General features: G+C 41.0%; 1 non-coding gene across 1 annotated transcript; it reads right to left on the bottom strand.

Annotated features, from left to right (window-relative positions):
* Nucleotides 1-2,798: 2,798 nt before the first annotated feature.
* On the bottom strand, nt 2,799-2,983 carry LOC133259982 (small nucleolar RNA SNORA73 family). The gene has a single exon (XR_009740642.1). It is a non-coding gene; the product is annotated as a small nucleolar RNA SNORA73 family (small nucleolar RNA).
* Nucleotides 2,984-7,152: the final 4,169 nt, after the last annotated feature.

The raw sequence follows: 7,152 nt of genomic DNA, 5'->3' as shown, positions 1-7,152 counted from the left end.
CTCTACTTTTACTTTGGTTATAAAACTGCAGCCCACTAAATTCTTGGGGTATGGCACCCTGTCACCCTCTGGCTTGTAAGCCTCACAAGCAGCCTATTCAAATAAATCATTTCTTAATCTATCACTTTGTCTCTTCCTGAACTCTTTCTTTCTGCACTGAAACATAAAGGACTGTGGTACCAGAGCTCTTCGGAACCCCCCAAAATGACACCAAATGCTTTCATAGTGAAAATTATTAGTTAAGTACCTACTATAAATCAGTGCTATGCTAGATTTTTGGGTTACAATAGTGATCAAGATACAAAATGATGCCTGTCCTTACAGAGCTTAGCTACCTCCTGGTCCCAATACAAAGCTCCCCCTTTACCATTTCTTATGCCTGACGACTTCTGACCTAAGCATAGTACTTAGCTTGTTACACAAGCATTTATTTACTTATCACTGAAGCTGAATCTGTGGCCTTTAGTGACTGCAGTATTCATTTTCTTTTTCCATATTTTGTGCAGCATTTGTATGGTCTTCAAGCTAAGAATGGTTTTGACATTTGTAAAATGTTCTATTAAAAAATAAAAAACAACAGGGAATTCCGTGATAGTCCAGTGGTTAGGACTCTGTGAAGGCCAGGGTTCAGTCCGTGGTTGGGGAACTAAGATCCTGCAAGCCTTGAGGAGTGGCCAAACAACAACTAGAGACCCTATGTGGTCCATAAAGCATAGAACATTTAGTATCTAGCCTTTCACAGGAAAAGTTTCCTGACCCTGTCTAGAATGTGAGACTCACAAGGGGCTGTCAAGCAAGCATGAAAAATCTCGCATGACACAAAGAAGATCCCATGTGCTGCAACTAAGACCTGACACAGACAAATAAACAAATAAATATTAAAAAAATAATACTGAGAATTCCTGCACTGAAGTGAAAGGAGAGTTGGGAAATGTGAGTCAGAAAAGAAGTGACTGGAGTTTGGGGGAGATGAACTGAGACCCAATGTGCATCACTTCCTCTGAACACCTGATAATGCAGGAATTATCACCAGCACAGCAACCAGCAGTTTAATATACTAGCCATTGCACAACAGGCAGGCAGGAGAAGTCACCAGGTACCATCTCTAGACTAATTCAGATTATAGTGAATTCCAAGGTTTAATTTTTTTGTTTCCTTTGTTGTACAAGCAACTCTTAAGGAATAAACTGAAAATACAGTTTCTTTTATAGTTACAGAATCTATAAAACTAGACTGAGCCTGGGAAGGGTGTAGTCTCAGTGAAATCAATCTTATTTATGTATTGGGAGAGGGTAAGAACCAATATTTCTTAAACCAATCCTGTAAGAGACTGTATATTCTAAATATAATATACATCCACAATACCTAGATGTATTGTGATCCTTGGGGTCAATTTTCTTTTTTTTAATTCAGGATTTTGTGGATTTTAGAAAAACAATATCTTCTGTATACTATATTAAACCACATATATGGGGTCTAGAAGCACCCATTACAAATATATTGATGCTTCTGAAGCAAAAAGGTGTGAATATACAAAGGATAAACAAAGACTGAGAATTGATTTGCATCAGTTCAGGACAGATTTTGTTGCCAAATGAGTTAGCAAAGAAAAAAAAACAAACAGTTTTCAGAGTTGGGGGACTTTGCCATTTCAGGCGACGGGTTGGGAACCTATACAAAGCCTGGTGCTATTATTCCTCAACAGGGGACACACACTCCATCTGCTAATACAGGATCATAACACTGACAGCAGTGACCTGTGTAATTGCTTTTCTTAAGAGTAATCTGTCCTTCCACTCCATAGTAGTGAAGAATGTCCTCTGATCGGTGGTATCACTGGTGGTAATTCTTCCTCTTAAGCTCATCATCTGCTTTAAGTTACTGCTTAGGACTTAAGATGAGTTTCTCTTCAGTATGTGGATATAAAGAATCCAGAAAGGGGAGTGAGGTTTCATGGATATACCTGCCATTTAAGAGACTGTGTGCACCCTCAGCTCACCTGGGCCTCTGCTTTCTTATCTGTGAAACAAAAGGAGAGAACCATACAACCCGGTACACATTACAAGGCACAGAGTACAACCTGAATACAGATTTGTTTAATGGATGAAAGAGTGGAAAGACCTATTTTAACATTCAATGAATCCATAACTTCTGATTCCTGCTTCTTGATCTTCGGGGAGGTTAAGTAGTCTCACAAAGAAGGATTTTGTAAAGGCTACTTGTGTACCCTTAAGAGCTGAGGCATTTATAAGTGTATTAGTGGGACTGAATCTGATTAAAGTCTGAAAAAGAGAGCATGAAAAGTCATGGCTAAACGTGAGTAGTTTATACACCTCAGGAGCGTTGATCTGTTTGTGCGTGTGTGTGTGCACGCACGTGAGTACTAATGCGTAAGGGTTGATTGAGGGGCTATGGGAGACAGTGTCCAGAGTATCTCTGTAAGGTAGGGAGATGGTGTATCAGTATTCAGTGGGCACTGAGTGTATGCCACAGACATCCCCTTAGCTATGACACTGGGGATAAGGTGACACCTTCATCCTTTAGGTCAAGGCCTTGGTCCCCAAAGGAAAGGAAAGAATTGTCATGTCCCAGTGATGGGGGATGGCTAACCACCTATTGGGACAGAGGTATAGTGAAAGATGAGAACTGAAGAAGAGGTAAAGGCAGCAGAATCTTCTTGAAGACTGCAAACAATATTAGCTGCTGACCTAACTAGGTGTTTATGAGCTGAAGTCCTGACAGCCTGCTCTCGGCTGTGCTGGTGGCACCTGGGAGGGGAGCCAGGATTTTTTTTTTTTAGATGCTTCCTGCATGGTTTGTCTTCTCAGTCATTGTCCATAGGACTCTGAGAAGCTGTAGGAATATGCAGGTGCAGTTGCAATGCCCGGCTTCACCCCCAACATTGTGGAAAGGGATTGCACATCACGCTCCTGTACACCACTTAGAGCCTAGGTAGAGTGACCTCCTGGGGTATCCATACTGGATGTATTTGAATATTTTTACAAGCATGTTATCACTTTGTAATAAGAAACACTTTGATGCTTTCATACTGTGGTGTTAGAGAAGGCTGTTGAGAGTCCTGTGGACAGCAAAGGGATCAAACCAGTCAATTCTAAATGAAATCAATCCAGAATATTCATTGGAAGGACTGATGCCGAAGCTCCAATAATTTGGCCACCTGATGCAAACAACCAATTCACTGGAAAAGACCCTGATGCTGGGAAAGACTGAAGGCAAAAGGAGAAGGGAGTGACAGAGGATGAGATGGTTAGATGGCATTATCAACTCAATGAACATGAATTTGAGCAAACTTCAGGAGATGGTGAAGGACAGGGAAGCCTGGTGTGCTGCAGCCCATGGTTGCAAAGAATTGAACACAATTGAGTGACTGAACAACAACAAGAAAAAATAAAGGAGGATAGAAATAAAATATTAGAAGCTGTTTGACATAACACCAAAGGATTTTAAGAAGCTGGACAGAGAGTTATATTTGTTGTGTGATAGTGAGCCTGGGGAATTTGCAAGACCCTCCTCCCCTTTTGTACCTTAAATTCAGCATGCAATTTGCTCTCAGTACCTACTGCCTCTGTCAGTAAAATGTAGGGTTTTCTCATGGCATACCTTCCTATTACCTGGGGTTCTTGCTCTGCCCTGGAACACTCTCAAAGCCTGTTACTCTTCTGGCTCATAGCCACAGTTTCTGACATGCCAAAAGCTGGGAGAAGCAACACTTAATTTTTGTTCTGGTTTAGTTTCTCAGCCAAACTAGCTGTACCAAATACTGAGGGTCTGGACCAGAGGAGTAATGTCTCTCATTCACAGTTACCTAGATTCCTCACACCAGATGTTCAGCAGCTGCAGAAGGATCCCGCTGCCTTACACATGTTTCATCCACCTGGGCGGTTGGTGATATGCCTGGCTGGGCTGAGCATGGGAGGCTCCAATGGGGCTACTGACCCATTCCTTAATGTCCACCCAGGCTTATTAGTGATGAAAATTTCTAATTTTCATCACACCAAATTAGAAATTTACCCCACTCTCCTGGGGTAGCAGGAGAGTGACAATATGCTTTACCTACTTAGTTAACAAGAAGAACAGCCAATCAAGCAACAAATACTTTTTGAATGCCATGGGACTTGACATGAATTCCTGTCACTTCTCTCCAGGGAAGTTTAAGTAGTGTCTCCTCCCTAGACACACTGTATTGTAATAATTTGTTCATTTGTCTGTCTTTTCTAGGCTGAAGACTCATTAAGGGCAGAGCCTTTGCCTTACTCATCTCCATGCCCATCGCCTCCCTACTACCCTTAGCCCTAATGCCTAAGCTCAGCACAAAATAAGCCCTCAATAAATGTTTCTCTCAATTGAGTCTATTTACTATATGGTCAATATAAATGAATATGGGAATTCCCTGTCAGTTCAGTGGTTAAGACTCAGTGCTTTCACTGCCATAGGCCTGGGTTCAATCCCTGGTCAGAGGAACTAGGATCCTGAAAGCTTGCATGGTGCACCAAAAAAAAAAAAAACAAAAACAAAATGATGAATAAAGGGTCCCTAGAAAAACAAGTCCCTGACTTTAGATGGCAAACAAACAAATAACTAACAAAAAAAGGAGGAGAGAAGAAGAGCTAGAGTTGAGGTACAAGTGAAATAAATGCCTCAGGTAGGCAGAAAAAAGAGTGTGGTTAAACTGCTCAGGGTCTTGGGTGATTTCATGGATTATTGTTGACCTCTGATTTCCTCAGCCTCCTTCCAGTTTTGGGCTGTAGCTCCTGGAGTGCTCAGACATTCTGTGCTGCTCTTGCCAGTTCTTCCCTCTTTCACATGGTTCTTTTTAGCACACAGCCTCTGCTGTTCTTTCCCTTTGGCAGTCTCCTTGAATTTCCTGCCCTAGAGGGAGGCTTCCTTTTATAGCCATCAGGCCACTGGTAGCCAAATGTGCACTGCCAAAGCCAATTACTGAGATTTCCATCCTATTTTAATCAATTATTTGGCTAGAGCTTTAAAAAAAAAAATCCTTATTAGAGCATAGTCGCTTTACAATGTTGTGTTATTTAGGTTGGTGCAAAGTAACTGCAGTTTTGCATTGTCGAACTGTGCTGTTTGATATTGGAATACATTCTTAAATAAATGTGATTATGTTACATATCATTTTAATGCACATTTCTTGCTTTTTTTTTGGCTAACGACTTATTACTTGCTGTTTATTTTATTTTTATTTTAGACTAGGGAAATGATGTCTAGATAAAAAGTAAGTTCAAGCGATGTTCTTATTTGAGTTCAAAATGGTGTGTAATGCAGCAGAGACAACTTGCAACATCAACAGTGCTTTTGGCACAGGAATGGTTAACGAACGTACAGTGCAGTGGTGGTTCAAGAAGTTTTGCAAAGGAGACAAGAGCCTTAAAGATGAGGAGTGCAGTGGCTGGCCATCAGAAGTTGACAATGACAACTGAGAGCCATCACTGAAGCTGATCCTCTTACTACAGGAGAACTTGCCAAAGAACTCAACATCAACTGTTTTATGGTCGTTCAGAATTTGAAGCAAATTGGAAACATGAAAAAGCATGATAAGTGGGTGCCTCATGAACTGACCGAAAATTTTAAAAATTGTCATTTTGAAGTGTCGTCTTCTCTTATTTTATGCAACAATAATGAACCGTTTATTGATTGGGTTGTGACGTGTGACAAAAAGTGGATTTTACATGACAACTGGCAATGACCAGTTCAGTGGTTGGACTGAGGAGAAGCTCCAAAGCACTTCCCAAAGCCAAGCTTGCACCAAAAAAAGGTCACGGCCACTGTTTGGAGATCTGCTGCCTGTCCGATCCACTACAGCTTTCTGAATCCCAGCAAAGTCATTATATCTGAGAAATATACTCAGCAAATCTATGAGACATATGAAAAACTGCAATGCCTGCAGCCAGCATGGTACAGAAAGGGCCCGATTCTTCTCCACCACACATGGCACAACCAATGATTCAAAAGTTGAATGAATTTAGTTTCTTCCAGGTATAGGCCTAGTAGTGGGATTGCAGGGTCATATGGTGGTTTTATCCCTAGCTTTTTAAAGGAAACTCAATCTGGGTTTCTGTAACAACTTAGAGGGGTGGGATGGGGAGGAAGGTGGGAGGGAGGTTCAAAAAGGAGGGAACATATGTATACCTATGGCTGATTCATGTTAACATTTGGTAGAAACCAACACAATTCTGTAAAGCAATTATCCTTCAATTAAAAAATAAATAAAGATTTTAAAAATTCAAAAGAAACATTGAATACATTGGGCTACAAGTTTTGCCTCATCCGCCATATTCACCTGACCTCTTGCCAACTGACTATCACTTCTTCAAGTATCTGGACAACTTTTTGCAGGGAAAAGGCTTCTACAACCAGCAGGAAGCAGAAAATGCTTTCTAAGAGTTTGTCGAACCCCAACAGATAAATTTTTTATGGTACAAGAATAAACTTTCTCACTGACAAAACTGTTACTTGTAATCATCCCAATTTTGATTAATAAAGATGTGTTTGAGCCTAGTTAGATTGCTGGGAGAAATATCAATAACCTCAGATATGCAGATGACACCACCCTTATGGCAGAAAGTGAAGAGGAACTCAAAAGCCTCTTGATGAAAGTGAAAGTGGAGAGTGAAAAAGTTGGCTTAAAGCTCAACATTCAGAAAACGAAGATCATGGCATCTGGTCCCATCATTTCATGGGAAATAGATGGGGATACAGTGGAAACAGTGTCAGACTTTATTTTTCTGGGCTCCAAAATCACTGCAGATGGTGACTGCAGCCATGAAATTAAAAGACACTTACTCCTTGGAAGGAAAGTTATGACCAACCTAGATAGCATATTCAAAAGCAGAGACATTACTTTGCCAACAAACGTTCATCTAGTCAAGGCTATGGTTTTTCCAGTGGCCATGTATGGATGTGAGAGTTGGACTGTGAATAAGGCTGAGCGCCGAAGAATTGATGCTTTTGAAGTGTGGTGTTGGAGAAGACTCTTGAGAGTCCCTTGGACTACAAGGAGATCCAACCAGTCCATTCTGAAGGAGATCAGCCCTGGGATTTCTTTGGAAGGAATGATGCTAAAGCTGAAACTCCAGTACTTTGGCCACCTTATGTGAAGAGTTGACTCATTGGAAA

The sequence above is a fragment of the Bos javanicus genome, chromosome 13 (genome assembly GCF_032452875.1).
Source record: "Bos javanicus breed banteng chromosome 13, ARS-OSU_banteng_1.0, whole genome shotgun sequence".
Classification (NCBI taxonomy): Eukaryota; Metazoa; Chordata; class Mammalia; order Artiodactyla; family Bovidae; genus Bos; species Bos javanicus.
This window is presented reverse-complemented; position numbering and strand designations above follow the sequence as displayed.